Below are 20,776 nucleotides of genomic sequence, written 5' to 3'. Positions count from 1 at the left end.
AGCATCTTCAACAGCTGAACAGGCTCTGATAAACCCACAGCTGTTCGGCACAGAATTACAAAGCTAGTGATTAGTGAACAAAGAGCAGTATTCGACAGCTTAAGAGCCAGACAACCTCCAGGTTTTTGGAAGTGGTGGAAAGCAAGAACTTAAAGGAGAGAAAGCAGCGGACATAGATTCATTATGTGACCAGAAACAATTTATTCTGATATGATTAGCGTGCTATGGTCAGAGCAAAGCTGCTGTTCCTATGCATAAAAATGAGCCAAATGTGGTGATTCATTCATTCATCTGTCAAAGATGCTTCCTGAGTGAGGTGATCTTGGTATTACTAACTGGAAAAGGGGATCCCAGGCTTTCTGAGGATATTCTGATGAGATCGGGGCAAAAAACATAAAAGACTGAATTAACTTTCTGTTATAATCTGGAAAAGTGTTTACTAGGGGTGCAACGATACACAAAATTCACAGTTCGGTTCGAGACTTTGGTGTCACGGTTCGATATTTTTTCGATACAAAAAACTGTTCGTGCCTTTTTAATTTGTCATTTATAAAAATTATAAATATATAATTTAACTCAAAAGTACAGTTTTTAAATTTAATGTTGCTGAAACAACAAAGTATTAAAAAAAAATATATATATATATATCTGATTGAGGAATCACTCATCTTTGGAAAAGAGAGTTTATTACAGAGAAATGGCTCTTTCCAAAATAAAAGCTATACTATACGCTTCTTCTGGGCTATATTCTCAGCAGCATATTAAACATATCAGGTCCCATAAGGAGAATCATGTGCTAACGGCTGTCTAAATGACTCGGGTAAAGTCTGTAGCATGCGTGCTTGTTGTTGTCTGCTTCCACTTGTCTTTGCACTAGGATGATGTCGGAGTAAATGTGCAGTCATATTTGTTGTGTTCCCACTAGTGCTGTCAGCGTTAATCTCGTTAAAATGACATTAACGCCATAACGCGGCAAATCTCCGTTAACGTGTTACCGTGGATCGCCCCGTGCGTGGGGCTGGACAGCGTCAACACGTTAATGAGCTAACGCACGAAGTTCCCACCAATTGAGTGTGGCACGTCCAACATACAGTTTTACTTTTGTCCATGACGCGCTTACCAGGATGATCTGATATCCTCGTGTTGGTGTTGTTCCCAGACCATCATGAAAATGTTGTTCCAGGTTCAATATTGCAAGTGACCAATCACATTGTTGTGATGTTATTCTTTTGCGCGCCAAGCCATTCGTGCATTTATGAAATTCCAATGTTGCAAGGACAATATCAATTCTGCTTACTGTTTATTAAAGGGTTACGGTTAGGGTTAGGGTCAGGGTCCGTTGATTGACGGACAGAGGTGGTTTCTCGCAGCTTAAGTACAATTTTTTGTTTTACCCGAAGTTGCAAAAGTATGACGTCACAACATTCTGATTGGTCACTTGCAATGTTGATCCTGTAACAACATTTAGTATGATGATCTGGGAACAACACCAACACGAGGATCAGATCGTGCCGCTTACCATCAGGGTCATGCTTCACATGAAAACCAAGATACTGTAGTTCCAAACGCCAGATCTGAATGAGGGTGGGGGCGGTTCAATTTCGGGTAGCGTTGAGGCAGTTGCCATGTTGCAACGAGCTTAGCTTCTGTCTTGCTAGCTTGCGCTGCGCTCAGTGGATCTGCACTCGTCAGTGCAGCCTAGGCGGAGTAGTCGAACGCAGATCCACTGAGCTCTCAACACAGACAGCATCGTCAGAAGAAAAGTTGATAAAATAAATAAAAATTTTGTATTGTTCGATACATATGCATACTGAACCGAAAGCACTGTATCGAACGGTTCAATATCGATATGAGTATCGTTGCACCCCTAGTGTTTACATAGTAATAAGTATTCACCCACTAAATTTCACATAAGTGTTGTGTCCATTGTTATGTCTGGTGTTTGGAGACTGCTTGTAATGTCAGGATAATGCATATTCTGTGAGTTCACCTGTATTCAAACTGATCAGATGTTTGATCAACTATAGTATGGTATACAGGCCCCTAAAACAAATATATCAGGGATTTTATTCCTACTGCTGGAGTCCAAAACTTAAAACATGACAGAGCTGTGTTGTCTTGATAGCTAACATCTGTACCATTCTGCTGATGGCTAAGGCGGGGTTAACATTTTAGAAAATTCAAAGTTGTAAGTAGTTTTGTTGCTTTACTGTCCTGATCTGACATTCAGTTCTTGGTAGTGTTGAATTAGCCTTATGTATTTCTGTTTGGTTTTATTGTAGTTTTGCTATATCTATGGAGTTTGGTGCCTGTGTTTCAACTTTCTCATTGTTTCCTGTCATATACAGTTCAGTATCATTTTGTTCATTTGTCTTGTACACTTAGTTGTCATCTTTTGGGTTGTTTCCTGTTTTACTTTGGTAGATCTCTTTTGTGCCTAGCTTTGAATTTTGCGTTCCTTTGTAATTGTCTTGATTACCCACACCTGTGTCTCATTCCTCCAGCTGTTTCCACTTCCCTGATTACCCCATATGGATAAATAGTCCAGTCCTTCACCTTTGCTCTTTGTTGTGGTGTCTGTGTGCACATCTACCTAAAGGTAGATGTGCCTGTTTCCCAGTCCCCTGTTTCCCAGTCCCAAAAGGGCCTAAACAGGCCCTTTTGGGACTGTGCATTGGAAGTTTTTCTTTTTTTGTCCTGCATTTGGGTATTTCCTTCACAATACACAAACACAAGCAAATTACAACTTAAAACAGCTTCCTTTTGTAAAAGAATAGAAAGCTATTTTAAGCACAGAGCCCAAAAGGTAAACTCATCTCTCTCATTACAGGGTAAAATATTCTGTTGGTTGGTGCACAAAAACAGAAATGCTTTTCCCCTGCATTTCAGCAGCGGGCCTGGTACACCTTTGCTTCGTGTCACTGTTCTTGCTTTATCCAGATGACAATCACTTTTAAATTTAAAGAGCCCGTCTTTTCCTTCATGCACCTCCTGTAATTTAGACATTGGTCCTAAATGCATAAAATCCTCTTAACTTTGCCCCAACAAAAATGTAACACTCAAAAAAGGCAGGCCAAGCATATACAGGCCAACACAAATTACAGCTCTGTGACGCTTAAATCCTCTGATTTTGAGGCACTGGTGAGTCTGTGCAGCTCTCCGTCGACATAAAGCACAAGAGGACCCCTGAAGAATTTTCCAATTAGGAGGCACGAGCATGTCTCAGAGCTGGAGATGAGATGCACAGCCACATCGCTGTAACTTGACATTCCTCACAGCCACTTGTGTGAACTTCCATCAGTCTGGCGTCCATGCACCAGAAGTTTCACGACAGCAGAGTCACAGATTCAGGTGGTGAGGAATGTCCTCAGTGGTTAAGAATATCCCTGTCCTGCTGTCTGGGAGAAATATAACTGCAGTCTAGTGACACAGACAGCTGAGACCTTTAAGATGTTTCAAACTGTCTTGTCTTTGACCATTCTTGACTTATGTTGCCAGGTTATTTTGTTCCACCTGACAACAGTCATTATACAACCTGAATGGGATACAAATTGTAAAGTGGATTAAATTTACTGATGTTCAGAACTGCAGATCATTGTCATATAAAATACACAGGCCTCTGTTGAAGATGTTATACTATTGTACAGGGTGGAATGAAACCAAATCGAATACGATGCCTCCAGTTTTGTTACCATCAGTTTGTTATAACTGATGTAAGGAAAAAAGACCAAGCTGGAAAACTTAAGAAGCCTCCATTTTGTCAGTAAATAAGTCAAATATTGACTAAAATAAATGCACAAAGCGATTTCTGTAAAGGTGCTGACGCTGTGTGCATGTTAAACCCATCTCTCGCTCACCATCTATCTTGCTCTCTCTGTGAAGTGAGAAATTGTCCATAGAAATTTGGTAATACCATGTTCGGATGGTTATTGTCATTACAGTTATTTTTAAAAAAAAAGGATCAGGCAGGCAGGAAAAACGTTGGTCAATTTCAACAATGTCATTACTCCAATCTTGTCCAGTCATCTTCTCCCTCAGTCATCTTTGAGCCAATCAGCCTTCACTCTGTGGTTTAAATCCGTGCTCTCTGTCATTCTCTCTTTCTCATTCATGCAACCCATTTCCTCGCCATCTCCACCTCACCCAAGTCTGAGCTTTACCCAAGTCTTGCTCTTCATCATCACCAGCGTCTAGACTCCAGGGGTTCTGTCATTCAATTTCATATATATATATATATATATATATATATATATATATATATATATATATATATATATACTTATTATTATTTTTTTATTTTATTTTTTATTTTTTACTCCTGGTTCAATATGATGTCAGAGTGAGTGGATATCCCTAATATGGTGATGATTAATGAGATCATCATTAATCATCTCTCATTTAATGAGAGATGACTAATGCCCAAATACCTGATAAATAAGTAATGCGTTAAAGTTCAGAGAAGGGAATTAGGCTTTATAGATCTAAATTATTTTTTTGTACCAATTATTATTATTATTATTTTTTTATTCATCTTTAGGCATGAAAAAATATTTTTGAACTTTTTAAACATGTACTTTTCAAAGAGGTTTTTTTTACATATTCACTTAGATGGACAACTGCTGTGTATGGAGTGACGAATCAGTGTCCAATATAGTGATTTATATGCAGGTATACCATCAACACTGACACAAATACAAGAAAACAGCCTTTAAATAGCTGTCCACTGTAGTGACCGCTGTGCGTGAAAGGGTTAAAATAGGAGTTTATGGAGATTGACTCATGTTTTCAGTCAGCCTCAAGTGGCCATTTAAGGAACTTCAGTTTGGCCCTTCTTTGCTGGTTTAATTTCTTTCAGCCCTGGAGGTTTGTTTCCACTTGGTTTAATTGCACAGTTTGGATGAAGAAATCCAGACAGAGAAACTGAAAGTGGCTTTAATGATAACAAACGAAGCATAGTCGGTCCTGAAGATGAACCAGGAGATAATTTGGGAAATGAGGGGCAGGTGTGGAGCAGCTGATGATGAGGTGACTGGGGAAAACTTAGGCAGGCCGGCCGGCCGGGCAGGGCGGGTTGTTGGATAATAGATGTTACAGCAGCTGATATTACATGCTGCAGAAAAAGTTGGAGAATAACTGAAAAAAAAATCCAGTTGCATTTCATGGAAAATCAAGCAGTGCAGAAACATGAATCATGCACAACAAGTGCGCACACACACTGTAGCTTATATGTGCAGTGCAGGGCTGTTCTTCAATTCTGCAGCATATCATCTTTTCTAATCTGGGATTGACTAATCCTCCTGTGTTCCTGATCCAGGCAAGGGGAGAGACAAAGACCTGGTAACTGGGAAATGGTTTTCTCAGCTGTGCTTGAGGTTTACAGAATGGGTGGAATATTTTGAGGCTGCTTTCTCTGTGAATGCAGGGTGGTGGTGGTGGTGGACTCTTGGGACCATGTGCACCACCATCATGTTTCTCTCTACTCTGGCTTTTGTACTGCGCCAGCATTTCTTCAGCCGAAGTAAGACGTAAGTTATTAATTTTTTGTTCATCTGAGTTGATGGTTTTTGTCTTTGTTTGGAGCAGCAGTCATGCAGTACAAGTACGTTAATTTTGGTATAATAAATCTGCTACATCTTAAACTCATGTTTACCTGCACTGGAGATTTGACTTTGGTTTGACTACTGAAAACACGACTGAAAAAAAATTAATTCTTGAAGGTACAACAGGTGACTGAAGAAGTATTTTGGCAATCAAACTCTGTATTTTAGGATTCATTTAATTAATTTTTTTTCAATTTAACAATGTTTTTTTTCTACTTGTGGAGCTTAATATCACTTAATATCATTTAAGTGGACCTGTTTATACCACTGCTGTAATCTGCAGTGTTATAATATTATATGCCCATCATGGTCAAAGTAAGTGCTTGAATGTTTGGAAGCAATCCCCAAACATTCAATTTCAGATATATATATATATATATCATGATCCTGTGGGACTCCCAGATACAGGCGGACAAAATGGTGGTGGCTAACCAACCGGACATAGTGGTGGTAGACAAACAGAAGAAGACGGCCGTAGTGATCGATGTAGCGGTTCCGAATGACAGCAATATCAGGAAGAAGGAACACGAGAAGTTGGAGAAATACCAAGGGCTCAGAGAAGAGCTCGAGAGGATGTGGAGGGTGAAGGTAACGGTGGTCCCCGTGGTAATCGGAGCACTAGGTGCGGTGACTCCCAAGCTAGGCGAGTGGCTCCAGCAGATCCCGGGAACAACATCGGAGATCTCTGTCCAGAAGAGCGCAGTCCTGGGAACAGCTAAGATACTGCGCAGGACCCTCAAGCTCCCAGGCCTCTGGTAGAGGACCCGAGCTTGAAGGATAAACCGCCCGCAGGGGCGTGCTGGGTGTATATATATATATATATATATATATATATATATATATATATATATATATTAGGGGTGCAACGATATTCGTATCGATATTGAACCGTTCGATACAGTGCTTTCGGTTCGGTACGCATATGTATCGAACAATACAAAATTTGTAATTTATTTTATCAACTTTCCTTCTGACGATGCTGTCTGTGTTGAGCGCTCAGTGAATCTGCATTTGACTACTCCGCCTAGGGTCGACAGTGCAGCCTAGGCGGAGTAGTCGAACGCAGATTCACTGAGCGCTCAACACAGACAGCATCGTCAGAAGGAAGAGCGCAGGGCAAGCTAGCGAGACAGAAGTTAAGCTCTCCTTACAACATGGACCTCCCCCACCCTCATTCAGATCTGGCGTTTGGAATTATTTTGGTTTTCATGTGACGTATGAAACAATTTGCCGTGTTGTGGCTTTAAGGTCATTTCAACGAGATTAACCTGAAAGCACTAGTGGGAACACAACGAATATGACTGCACATTTACGCCGACATCATCCTAGTGCAAAGACAAAAACAACAAGCATGCATGCTACAAACTTTAGCCGAGTCATTTAGACAGCTGTTTAATATGCTGCTGAGAATATAGCCCAGAAGAAGCGTATAGTATAGCTTTTATTTTGGAAAGAGCCATTTCTCTGTAATAAACTCTCTTTTCCAAAGATGAGTGATTCCTCAATCAGATACAGGGCTCGCAAAATTTTTTCCAGTCGGGCTACCAAAATCTCTCTCTGCCCTGCCCGTCGGGCTATCGCAGGAAGGAAAAATATGTCAATGCTTTTGCATTCTTTCGGAAATGTAGCTGGGTAATTATGTCATTGGCATCGGTGAGCCACTGTCAATATGTGACATATTGAAATCGCGTTTGAATTTGCGCTTGTTTTTTTGCTTTCACTTTGCAATCGCGCGAACTGTGTATAGAGAGCGACAGCACTGATCTGTGAGTGATGATAATTTGCGCACCAATTCCTCTGACATCGTCTTATTAATTGTTAGCTTACTATGCAAACATGACAAGTGAAATCTCCCGCAGCTTAAACATGTGAGAGGTTGATCGCGCAGAGAATCGCTGAGCTTATGTGAGTACATGTGTAAAAGCAGCAGGATATATATTTGACTACGATGACCTGGATGACTGAGAACCTTCACAGACAGATATATATTTTAGTTCTGCTGAGCCAAATAAGACAGGTCAGGGTGAAGAAGTGACAGCCAAAGAAAAGCTTACCACAAAACGGAGAAGTTATGACAAATCAGACTATAAGGCAAAAAGAAAGTGCAGCTTCATGGTTTCATGGACAAAAGAATTTCTGTGGCTGCAATATGACGAGCTAAATAACCAGGGGTCCACATAAGTGGTCCGCAGGTGCACATTCGCTGTCAAAATAAAAAACACGCACAAGGGTTAGGGTTAAATTTAAAAACTGTACTTTTGAGTTAAAATATATATTTATAATTTTAATAAATGCCAAATTAAAAAGGCATGAACATTTTTTTTTGTATCGAAAAAATATCGAACCGTGACACCAAAGTATCGAACCGAACCGAGAATTTTGTGTATCGTTGCACCCCTAATATATATATATATATATATATATATATATATATATATATATATATATATATATATATATATATATATAATTTATTATTTTTATTTATTTTTTACTCCTGGTTCAATATGATGTCAGAGTGAGTGGATATCCCCAATATGGTGATCTCAAGCACATGGCTTTATCTGTGAACACAACAGCTCTGCCCACCTGCTCTTCACACCTTTTTACAAGGGGAAGCCAATCATCAGTAAGTTGCCTTTGAGTGGGACGAGCTAACACAGCAGCAGCAAATGGAGAATGAACTGAAGAGGCTCACCAAGGTTCAGCAGTTTATAGAATGGAAGAATATAAACACAAAGCTGAGTGACAGCTTAATATACTGCCTTTAAAGTGATGCTCATTAACAGTCAAATTCATTCTTAAATGCTCCAGAAAATAATGTTTAATCGTTTATGCAAATGTAGAGTATAAGATTTTGTTCATGTATTCATTGTAGTCGTTAGTGGTATTTACACCAATTTTTTGTTGCCCTTTCACAGAGACAAAGGCATACACACACATATTTGTGATGCAGTTTTAATGACTGTAAGTGCGCATTTGCTGTCACTAACATGCTTCTTGGTTTAAATCCTGACTTCTGGTTTATTTTCAGCACTCTCTAGGAAACCTTCCCTTCTAAGTAGTGATCTAATGGGGAAAAAAAGCACAAAATGTCTTTACTCTCTGACCTTGCTCAACAATACAATCATAAGCATCATGCGACTTCTATGTGATCCCATATCTCAGAATCTTTGAGAATCAGGTAACTTTTTAAAAAGCAATGGAATATATTTTGCTTTCATCACCTGCCCTCGATGAGAAGGGGTCTTTTTTTAGGATTCATTGCTTCAGATGTGCTCATTCTCAGGTTGGCACATACTGATTTGTCCACACGGTTATGTATAATGTGGTGCGGCACCTCGGTTGAAGATTTATGCCTACTGCCAGAGTATGAGAAAGCACGGACAGCAACGTGAGTTCTTCTTGCCTTCAAATGTGCAGTCCCTGGGCTTGGTCTGTCTCTGTATCTTTACCTCATAATGATGTTCATCACTTACAGATGAACATAGCAATTATTTAGTGTGAACAACAGTTCAGTTTAGGACTTGTTCAGAGGTGACTGTGTGCTGGAAAACAAGCAATGATTACTGTGAAATGTTGTTGACTTTCACCATTAGTCAGCTTCATAGTGGTTTCTTTCACTGAAGGGAATTTCTGAGAACTGGATGCTATTTATAGCTAGAAAGAAGTAAAAGCTGACTGGAAATACCAAAATTATGGTGAGAGCTGCTAAAAGACTACTAACCAAAAGACTACAATTGCAAAGATAATCTCATCCATAATTCAGTAACACATTATGTATAGATTCAGGATCTATACATGATTGTTGTTGTTGTTGTTGTTGTTGTTGTTTTTTTTAACTCTATATTAATGTATCTAGATCCATATATTTATTTGTCTGTATCTATATTTATCTAGACTTTCGGGTTTATCTAATTTTACTGAGCAGAATTTGCGTGTTTGGAGATGTTGGTTCAAGCATTTGAAATTACTGCCAATGAAAATTGGAAAATAAATAAAAATCTGTTTCTGCTAACTCCGCTATCATAGGCTAGCTAGCTCCAACCACAACTTTATTGACATTTGCACCATGAACACATCACAGTAATAGGAAGGAAGAAGGACGTGTTGAGACTTTAAGCTGTGGGATGTCATTATTCTCTTGAGACGGCATCTCCATGTCACCACTACAATCAATGCCAGGCTGCACATGAAAAATCACCTCATTTAACATTACCAGGCATTGACCTGCCAATCAGATTCAAGTTCTGTTAACTGGAAGTACCTGAATGTCATTTGGGGTTGTTCAGGCACGCTTTAATCACTGTGTTCTAGTTTAAGAGGGTTACTGCTGTGCTTCCCATCACCCTCAGTCACGTCAGATTGCTTTGCACTTCCTGAGCCTGGTTCTGCTTAAGATCTCTTCCTGTTAGAAATGAGTTTTTCCTCCCCACTGCTGTCATGTGCTTGCTCATATGGGGTTGCTGGGTATCTCTCTGTAAGACATATATTTTTTAAAAGTACCTTGAGCTCCCTTTTGTTGAGGACTGGTGCTACATATATTAAAACTGATCTGAAATGTGGCCTCCTGACTATTAACACCAGTCAGAGTTCTAAATACAGTCTCATAATAACGCAGATATTATCTCAAGTATGATATCTGAATAGGAGTTTAATATGAGCCTGTTAATATATCCTGTGATGGATTTAGGCCTTTTTCTGAGGAGCACTATTTTGCTCAGTAATTGCCTTGGATTTAAACTGTCAGTTTTCTCAGTAATGCCGGCACATTAATACGCATCCTTTTGTTCTGGCGTTAAATAAATACAGAACAAACACCCCAATTACACCGTACTCTATTTCCTGTGAGGTTAAATTGAATGTGGGTTAATGGAAAAGGCTTTCTAAGTTTTGAGAGCTGATTTTTAAATGAATTGGTAATTATATGAAACAAATTCACACAAGCTAAAAAATTCCTATGATACAATATTAAACATACTGCCACTGAGACGTGTATCGATCCATTTTCACACAAACATACCTATATCCAGAGTTTATGCACATTTCACATCATGCCAGTACCAAACCAAACTCCCTTTTGTAGAGTCACACACTTTTAATTGAACCCATTATGCTAATTTACAAAAGAATATTTTTTGTTCTTGCACTCTACTAAACATTTGCAATAGTTGCAGTTCAAAATTATCTATATCTTGTTTCAAGGTGGTACACTGTTCCTTAGTCTTAAACAGACTGTTATCCCCCTGCTCTCTTATCATAAGCCAACTTTCTTCTGATTGGCTGCACCATGCAAACAGAAGGTTTTAACAGCAGGTGATAGAGCCTTATGGATTATTTTCTGGTTCTCTGATGCTTTGTTGATTATTATTATTATTATAAATCTATGTTTCAGTTATTCATGGTGAGGTATTAGTGCTTAGGTTGTCTCGTGCTTAGTATAGGTTTAGTTCAGTGTCAAGTCTGCGTCTCTGTTTCTTGTTTCCTGTTTTATTGTGACGGTTTGTCTCATGTCAGCGTGTCTAGCTTTGCTCCCCCTGTCTCGTTAGCCCTAATCTCTCCCAGCTGTGTCTCCCTCCTTTTTCCCATCCTTGATGACTTCCTCAGTGTATTTAAGCCCCGTGTTTCTTTGTGTCAGTGTCGCGTCGTACCTTCAGAGTTGCCTGTGTTTCTGTGCTCAGTGTCATTGTTCAGTTCACGTTTTGTTCATCGCTAGCAATAAAGCGGAGGTTTTTCAGTTGCAATTCAGTCTCAGAGTCCTGCGTTTGGATCCTTGTCTCCGCCTGCCCGCACACCGAGCCCTGACAGAAACAGTGGACCGCCATGTCTAATACACATTTACTGTGATACTCAGTTGGTCAAAAACATTTTATTTAGAGCAATCTGAAGCCAGAGCTTTTAGCTCATAGAGAATATTTGTACTTTCATCCACCATAGTTACTATTATGTCACAGAAAATAAACAAAAGCATAATATGTTCACTTTGATCAGCTGTTTCTACCCAATGATCTGCAAAGAAGATTGAATCAAAGGGTTGTGAGCCTCAGCGTAAGATTGTTTCTCATAGAAGTTCATGTTGGAATTTGAGGTCTGCTTAGGGAAAATGAAGACAATGAGCCCAAAGTGTAAAGCCATCTTACCCTAACCCTAAGAATTATAGTTTTGCAGTATAATTCATTGTTATATTTAACCATTTTAGGCTTTTTGGGGACCATTTTCATCCGGGGTTGGGGGTTTTGGCACCGTAGACCTGATATGTGAGAATTTGATACTGGTTAGCCTGTAAAACATCCTTTGTATGGCATATAAGCCATATTATGATGGGTTATGTTATATCAGCATAATATATTCTCTGTGCTGTTCACATCAATAGCTCCTGCTCCTGCTGCTCCTTATCCGCTCGATCCAGCAGCATCATCACCCAAACCATATACAATGTTTTGGTGGTGCGAGCACATCTGAAGCAGCCTGTTTCCTGCTGTGGGAGAAGGGGGGGGGGGGGGGGGGGAAGTGATCTATGTTTTCTAAAACAATCCAAAGTTAGTTGTGAAAATTTCCTATGAAGACCCTAATAGCTGTTTTCCAAGTGTAATGCACTGATTTTGTCCTCGAAGGGATTGAACAGTCATCATTAGGGTGTTGAGCGTGTTTTCTGCGTGGTCTCTGAGCAATTCCTTCAGTTAACAACGCGTCTTTAAAAACTGCAGCAAAACCATGGTTGTTGTTCCAGAAACTTATTGTGCAGAGAAAATTACATCAAAGCGGGAACATTTCACTTCCCATTTAGGTTCGCATCATAAAAGATCCTTCTCATTATAAGAAAACAAACAAGTGCAAGCTGACCAGCAAAACAGAACTTTTTTTTTCTTCTTCCCAGAATGCTGATCTTATACCTCCATTATCTCATCACTTATCACCTTCACAAGTACTTTTTTCATTGCCGTATCCTCTCTCTGACCCCCCTGTCCCCCACTCTCCCACTCCCTCTTCCTTCACAGCTTTCCAAAAGGCTCGCGGGAGAAGGAGTCACCATCGGTGGAGAGCAAAGACACTGACAAGTGACACTCACTTAATGGACATCCAACTCAGGTAAGCATTAATGGATTTTGGTGCCACAGATCATTTCCATTAAATAATCACAGATAAAAGCTTCTGTTGTGGCATTTATCGGTGAACCCTTTTGTAAAACAACTTTTTGATGTAAGAAGCACAACTTCTTTTCAGAAAGTGCTGTTTTCCTGTTTTGTTTTGTTTTTCTCTCCGATTCACCTGCACCAGTAGTCTTAGTTTGCTCATATAGTTTTTACTACTTTTGATATTGTTCCTGGGCAGACATCTAATTAGTGAGTTAAGGCTTGAATGGTGATTCTAAATTGGTTAATTTGAGAATGGTTGCCTTTCCCTCTGTGTTAGCCTTTATTTCAGCCACCAATTCATATTCATATTCCTGTCAAAAATATTTTGAGGAACATCCAGCTCCTATATTCAGTGCCCTGTTTGTTTAAATGTGTTTTATTTGTCCATAGCTTCCAGTATGAATAGTTTGAATGTTCAGACGCAATAGGAGCATGCTGGAAAGGTGAGACCTGCATTATTCTGCAAAACCCTCATACCGCACCCCAGCCTCCTCTAATGATCACAGCCCAAAGCCAGCTGAAGCATCTTCCATTATTTAGAAACGCTGCACTGAAAGGCAATCTATCATTAAAAGATGTGCATTCTCTCAGCTTTTGTTGGACTGATAATGGGACCGTAACAAGGCAGCACCTTATAACGTCCAAAAACAATGACTACCACCGACAGTTTGGCTCTGTGTTAACAGAGATCAGTTTCCAGACTCGTGTTACACTTTGTGAAAACTGTGTTGGCCCTTTGAGGAGCTGGTTGTGGTCAGCGCTGTGATCCAGCACACTGCGTGGAGGCGACATCATGGCTAAGAGAGGAGACAGCAGGGCAGCCGATGCATTGTTTCCAGGGCACTGGAGGGATCTAAGAGAGTGGAGCATAGAGAAGAGACAAAGCCACAGAGTAAGACTGTTTTTCCACAAGCTGTCCTGAGCATGTTCTAGTCTTGTTTTCTAGGTACAGAACAAACTGAGAGCATCTGCACATTGCTGACTACTGCCAGCACAGTCAATACTCAGTAATTTAGACGGCATGCTCTATATTTTGGTCAATTCAATAACACACTGATTATCGATCAGAAGATCAGTCAGTGTCACTGCTCCTTTATTATGTCTGCAAATTATATGAATAATTTGCATATGGCTTTTCTCGTGCTGCTTCTTTCAAGGATACAGCAGTTAATGAATTTAAGGCTCATCATCACAAGTACTAATGCATTGAGCTTGTTAGTGTTTGTCAGATTGAACTGACTAAGCTAACCATTACAAACCATCATGAGACAGGTTAGTTTTACTAATATTTTTTACATTATACATGCTTCCCTTAGGCAATATTATTAGAAAACACTGTGTATACATTTTTATTGCTATGCAGATTTTACCCAGCGTTATCTATCTATTAAGCCCAATGACAAAAATCAACTAGTTAACCTAGAGGAATGTCTTAAAGAAATAAAGGCCTGGATGACTTCTAATTTCTAAATTTAGTTAAAATTTAGGTACGCAGTTTGTAGAAACTGGTGTATAACCAGATGCTTTTGTTATATGACGTTACCATGGCCACCGGTGAGGAATCTCGTAGTCATTTGTGATCAGGATATGTCCCTCAATGTGCACATTAAACAAATACGGAGAACTGCCTTCATTCATCTGCTCTGTACTGTTAAAATGGGAAACATCCTGTCTCAGACTAAAGCTAAAAAGCTAGTTCATGCATTTATTACTTCCCGGATTATTGTAATTAATTTTTGTCATGTTGTTCCTTTAAGTTCCTTAAAAAGCTTTCAGCAGATCCAAAATGCCTCCACAAGAGTACTGACAAGGACTGGAAAGAGAGCATATTTCTTCCATAGAGGGTTCTCTTCATTTATTACCTGTTAAATCTACAATTTTAATTTTATTTTAAATCCTGAAAAATCTGGCTCTGTCATAACTTAAAGATCTTATAATACCTTACTATTCTACTTCATTAAAGCCTGCAGAAGGTTTCTTCCATGTTAGTTTTTTCTTCCTACTGTTGGCTAGTGCTTGCTCATAGGAGGGTGTTTGATTGTTGCATTTTATTTTTAATATTGAAGGGTCTTTATCTTGCAATATAAAGCACTTTGAGTCAACTGATGTTGTGAATTAGCACTTTATGAATAAAATTGAGGAGAATTTGATCTTACTGATGAGGCCTTGTTGCAGTAGTAATTCTGGTTAGTTACAACAGGAACTGCAGGTTCAGACATTCGGTTTGAGTGCTTGACGGACGAGAAACTGGCTGAATGCTCCAAATCAAAATATTGTAGTTCTGTGGATAGCAAACCCACCTGAACCAGTGAAGGAGAACAGGATAGTTTGGATGTATCCATAGATTAGGTATGCCATATCTGAAAAATAACTCGTAACAAAAACTGTTTCTCAGAATAAACGACTCTCTCATTTTCATCCTGGTAGTTTCCATCATTTATATTTCTTAAAATCTGCAAAGCTTGTGACTTTTTGGTAACTTGTTACTGTCCTTGATGAGTAAGGCATTACACAGGCCAACCTACTTGCTATAAAAAAAATTTTAAAGCCTTCCCTTCATGTACATTGGGTAAAAGCCAGACTTCAGAAATGTTTGTTTTCTACAGAACCAGTAAAAATGTGGGAGAAAAGAGTCTTTCAACACACATTCGTTCACTTGGTGATGAAGAATGGTGTCAATTATATCAGTACAAATCTGCCATAGGTGTTTAACTGGTGACATTTAAGGCCATAGCATATAATTCTCATCTTTTTCATACTCATCTATTCGTTCAGTTGGCCCATGTGCCCTTTTGGCATTGTTAGATTTAAAGACATCACTTCAAATAGGATAAAAATGTTTCACCATAGGTGAACACTCAGAATAACTGTGTACTGTTTTTCATGGACCCTTTCCTCCAAAAGCATAAAATGGACACAAAACATGTCCAGCCCTTACGTCATACTGGGCTCTTTTTGTGCCACTTTTTTCATTCGTATGAACGCCATTTCCGCTGTGTTGGGTGTAACATAGCCAAACTTGCCACCCGGTTTCGTTTTTGTAAAAAATTCAAATTTTCAGTCTGATTTTCTTACATCAGCCTAACACGGCTTAGCAGCAAAAATACTCACACTCATCACCCTAGGGACCGTTTTGTGCCCCATTGAAACCCATTATAAACGCTATTTTTCACGGCAAAAAAATTACGGTCAAATCGATCGTGATCGGTTATGTTTCCGTTTGCAGTACTGGCCTTAGAGTTGTAATTTTTTTATTTGTCCACCGAAATATAATTAAAACTTTACATGGATAGTTCAGGGAGAAGTAGTTTTAAAAGACTGGCTAATTTAAAGTGGAAAAAAATATGAATATATAATCTTTTTATAGCATTTTTCGGGCGTGGCAGAAAACGGTCCCTAGGGTGATGAACGTAAGTTTTTTAAAGGATGACGTGAGGGCCAGCAAATCACCTGACAGCAGGAGTCAAGTGCTCAAGATCGTCCTTTAAATGATGTCTTGTCTATACATGCTTATATATATGTTTACCAATACAGGATAAAACACTGCCTTACAATCAGGCAAGTTCTTAAAGCCCACCTACATTTTGTGTTTTTTGACTGAGCTGATATTAAAAAATGTACCAATTAAAGTATTAATTAGTTTGGTTAATGAAGCTGTGAACACAAGTAAATTACCTCACAGTGACCATGAAGCAGAACTGCACCATGCTGTGCTCACAGCAAATATTAAGAGAGACGAGGACGAATCAGCCCATCGGCACAGATCTGTCTCCAGCTGTGTGTGAACTTTTAATTTAAGTGGAAATTAAATACCTTAACCCCTTTCACCCGGGAGGCTGTGTCAATTATAAAAGCACCATTTTTCCCAAGTTGCCATGGGCGACTCATTCACTAAACTACTACCGATGACAAAGATTCTGCTTCAACGAATTGAGTACAGCTGCAGTGCTGACACATTGGTATTACAGACTCTAATTTATCCTTTTTATTTATAAAAGTCACTGGTCATGGCCGGTCTGAGTATTTCTGCTGGGTTTTTTGCACATATCCTTGTCTGGGGTTTGCAGAGAATGATCTGAAATTAGAAACTTTTCAGTTCTCAGGGTGAGAATACTTTGATGCAAGAAGTCAAAGGAGTAACCAGACTACTTCAAGCTAAAGACAACAGTAACTCATTAGAATCACAGTTTGCAGAAGAGCATCTCTGAACTTGCACAGCCTCACTAAAACTGGAACACTGTTAAAATGTTGGCTGGTCTAATGAGACTCAATTTCTGCTGCAACACTCAAATCGTAGGGTCGGAATTTGCCTTCAACAACATGAAAGCAGGGATCCATCCTGCCCTGTGTCAAAAGTTTAGGCTGGTGGTGTAATGTTTTGTGGCACACTTTGGGCCTCTTTGCACCAACTGGACATAAGTTATGCCTATCTGAGTGTTGTTGATGACCAGGTCCATCACTTTATGACAACAGTTGACTCATGGCTGCTTCCAGCAGGACAACGTATCAAATCACGAAGCTCAAATTCTCTCAAACTGGTTTCTTGAACATCACAATGAGCTTACTGCACTCAAATGGCCTCCACAGCCACCAGATCTGAGTTCAGCACAGCACCTTTGGGATGTGGTGAAACAGGAGTTTCACATCATGGATGTGCAGCCAACAAACCTGCAATGATTGTGTGATGTTGTCACGTCAACATGGACCAAAAACTCTGAATATTTCCAGCATCTTGTTGAGTCTGTGTTACAAAGAATTAACACCCCTCTGAAGGAAACAAAACGGGGTCCAGTCTGGTGTTATATATACTGTATAAAAGAATAGTAATGATGCATAAATCAGACTTTCTTCCTGATGACCAACTAAAACAACAATTACTTTAAAAAAATAACTAATGAGTAACTTTGTGTCCCTCGTTGTAAAGGTTTACTCCAAATCAATGAGACAAGAGACAAAAACCAGAAAACATTTGTAATTGCTGAAAAACTGTGCTTATGCTGGACCTCCTTACACACTTAACATGACCTTGAGACAAATGTAGAGCATCTTCAAACAGAAAACGTGTCCTGTAAAGTGAGGTATGTTGTTTAAATTGGTTACACTGAAGGCTGCCCTTTCCATCTAAACTGAAGCAGACCACCTGTGTGCATTAGAGGTGCAGTAAGGTTGCTGCCTCCCGGAGCCTCTTTAATATTTTATCAACCAAAATGTGAAAGCTCTCTGTATGCTCAGATCTGTGTCTGCTGTGATCAAAAGGCGCATGAGCCAATTTCGTTTGCAACATCTTTCTTTAAATGATGAAATACTTCATTTTGTTGCTTTCCCTGTGTCCCCTTTGACAACCCGCACCCACCTCCTGCTCCACACAGAGCTGGGTTTTAGATGTGGAAGCTGTGCTCAGGTCCATGGAAAGACAGCTGGTAAGTTGATCCAAGTCTGTTTTAATAAACGTTAATAGATATTACTATATAATAAATCTAAATCAAAATGGTAAACTCCTAAAAAATTTTAATTTAGGGCATCGTCTGAAGTTTTTCTTTCTTGCACGCTTTTCTCACTTTTGGTTCAAACCTCTCCGTGTGAAGTTTTGTTTGTTTGTTAGCTAAACTGGTGTTTCTAAACTGTTGGTAGGTGTGGATATAATTGTGAATGGATGGTAATAAACTCCAGAAAATGTAGGTGGAATTGGGTCAGGAGAAACTGCCCTGCAGCAGGAGGCATTTTACATCAGTTATATTCTGATTGCTGCCTCTCACTACAGTGTGTGGATTATTTGCATCGAGTGTGCATTCAGGCATCACGCAGGTTAGAGGCCATTTAATGACCAATCTATTCCAACTGCAGAGCCTATTTGTATTCCCACAGCACATCCATCGAGGCTGCAGTGCCAGTCGCGGTCACGGATGCATAAGAGAAGCAGTCTGAGCGAAACCAAGCCTGAAAATGTCCTTTAGTACACCAGCGGTCCCCAACCCCCGGGCCCCTGGGTCTTTTCACGCGTGTTATGAATAAATCTTCCTTTTTTCGGTACCGGTACTAGTTTTATTTTGTTGTATTTATCCGCGACACATTAAAGGCCGGTCCGTGAAAATATTGTCGGGCATAAACTGGTCCGTGGCGCAAAAAAGGTTGGGGACCGCTGCATTACACCGTAAATGGACTGAATCTGTGAATCGAATTGGATATTTAGATCTGGATTTATTTGTGATATTTTCTTGAAAACTCCAAGACAACATCTCCCAACATTACAAATTCAGTTTCACATGTCTTTGTGAAAGGGGGCAGAATGTCACAGCTGTTAGTGCTGTCACTCTGCAGCAAGATGGTTCTTGCTTTTAGTGATGTGTTGGTCGCGAATGAAATGGCTCTTAGAGCCGGATCTTTGACGTGAACGACGCGAGCCGGCTCCTTATCGCGAGCCGTGGGGTTTTTTTTTCCCAAAAAAAGCAACAAAAAACCTGAAGAGCCAGTTCGGAGCTGAAAAGAGCCGGCTCTTTTTAGTGAGTCGAGCCAAAAGAGCCGGTTCTCTAAAAAGAGCCGGAAATCCCATCACTACTTGTTTTGAACCTCCTGGTCAGATAGATGGAGACTCCAAATACATGTCCAAGGAAGTGTTTCTTAGGTTAGCTACTTTATTCCAAGTTGGCCTTAGGTATGGATGTTAGCAGCTGTTGAGCTGCTGAATCTATCCCAAACCCCTAATATTACCATATATCTTGTGAGAAAAAGGATGGATCAGTGATAATAGAACTTGCTCTTATGTAGCGCTGTTCTACCTTACCGGATGTGGGGTATGTTTAACATTTACACTCCAATAAATGACGAGAAACTCAGGGGTCTTGCCCAAGGGTACTTTGGCATGTAGACTCATGGATTAAATCACCAAGATGACCTGCTCTACCTCCTGAATCACAGCCAGGAGGTAGAGCAGGTCAAGGACATCGTTCAGATTCTGGTTGACTTTATCACTTTGAAGTTGGGCAAACCTTCAGCTCTGGTAAATTTTCCAAAACTTTGAGTAACCTGCTAACAAACTGAACCAGTCATACAGTCTCCTCAGCAGAAGTAACGACTGTGTATTTTCAGTTGTGTTTAAATGTTTTTTTCAAATGTATACCCTAATGTTGGCAGTGAAGCATCAAACTAAAGTTTCTTCTTTTTTTCCTCAGAATTCTCTTTTGGAGAAATGTCCTCAGTCGAAATGTGGAAACAGCCCAGTGGGTCCTCTATCTCCTTTAAGCCACAGCAGGTCTCGCTCCAGTCAACAAGCTGATCCGTAAAGTCAACTTTAGATGCTTTTCAACTTTCTGAGCAAAACAAATCCCATATTTTTGCCCCAAACAGTCACTTGGAGTAGACAGACTTTGAGCACTTCTTGTTGCCGGTTTTCCTTTATTCCAGCAACAAAGAGCCCACAGAAGTGTACGCTCTGTGCCACGAGCACCAAACCTGCTGTGATTGGCAGCTTTGTTGGAGGGTTTTTTTTTTGGCTTGCTAAAATCCCTGTGCAACAATCTCACCTCTTAAGTAGTTGTTTGACATTACAGGGAGGAAAGCAATTTCACACCTGGTTGTATCATTACTCAACTGTTCCATAAGCGATGAAAACCTGACGGTCTCTGGAATGACTGAAAAACTTTCTGTCATTACCGAGCTGCCAGACCAGAAATAAACAAGTGTTTTCTGTGATGTACACGCACAGCCTGCTGCATCTTTATTTGAAGGGAAATCCACACCCACACTCCCAGCAGCACAAAAAAATTAAAGCTCCCTGGCTTATTCGTTTCTATAATTGAGCCTTTTGCTCTGCACATGGATTCACAAGCATGTCGAATTACGAATAAATCATATAGCGTGACAATGGGCCCCCTATGCACAGGATCTTGGCAATTAATACTGTTTTTCATCTTTTTATGGGCTGCATCATTTCCCTTGCCGACAAATGAGATCTTATTTCCTGCCTGATTACATAAGTGATTGGATCCTTATTGATATTAAGGTTGTGCGCTGCCCCAGAGATACCAGTGTGCGTTTAATGAT

General features: G+C 39.8%; 1 long non-coding RNA gene across 5 annotated transcripts; it reads left to right on the top strand.

The window, feature by feature from the left end:
- The first annotated feature begins 5,205 nt into the window (after positions 1–5,205).
- On the top strand, positions 5,206–20,429 carry LOC113023971 (uncharacterized). Of its 5 annotated transcripts, none has more exons than XR_003272618.1 (6): positions 5,211–5,525; positions 12,599–12,689; positions 13,127–13,179; positions 13,423–13,628; positions 18,106–18,156; positions 19,906–20,429. It is a non-coding gene; the product is annotated as an uncharacterized LOC113023971 (long non-coding RNA). The 5 variants fall into 5 exon arrangements; XR_003272621.1 differs by having other exon boundaries at positions 5,215–5,525; positions 13,478–13,628; XR_003272617.1 differs by having other exon boundaries at positions 5,206–5,525; positions 13,127–13,628.
- The last annotated feature ends 347 nt before the right edge of the window (positions 20,430–20,776 follow it).

The sequence above is a fragment of the Astatotilapia calliptera genome, chromosome 6 (genome assembly GCF_900246225.1).
Source record: "Astatotilapia calliptera chromosome 6, fAstCal1.2, whole genome shotgun sequence".
NCBI classification, from domain to species: domain Eukaryota; kingdom Metazoa; phylum Chordata; class Actinopteri; order Cichliformes; family Cichlidae; genus Astatotilapia; species Astatotilapia calliptera.
Note: the sequence above shows the minus strand (reverse complement) of the source record. Positions and strands in the feature narration are given on the sequence as shown.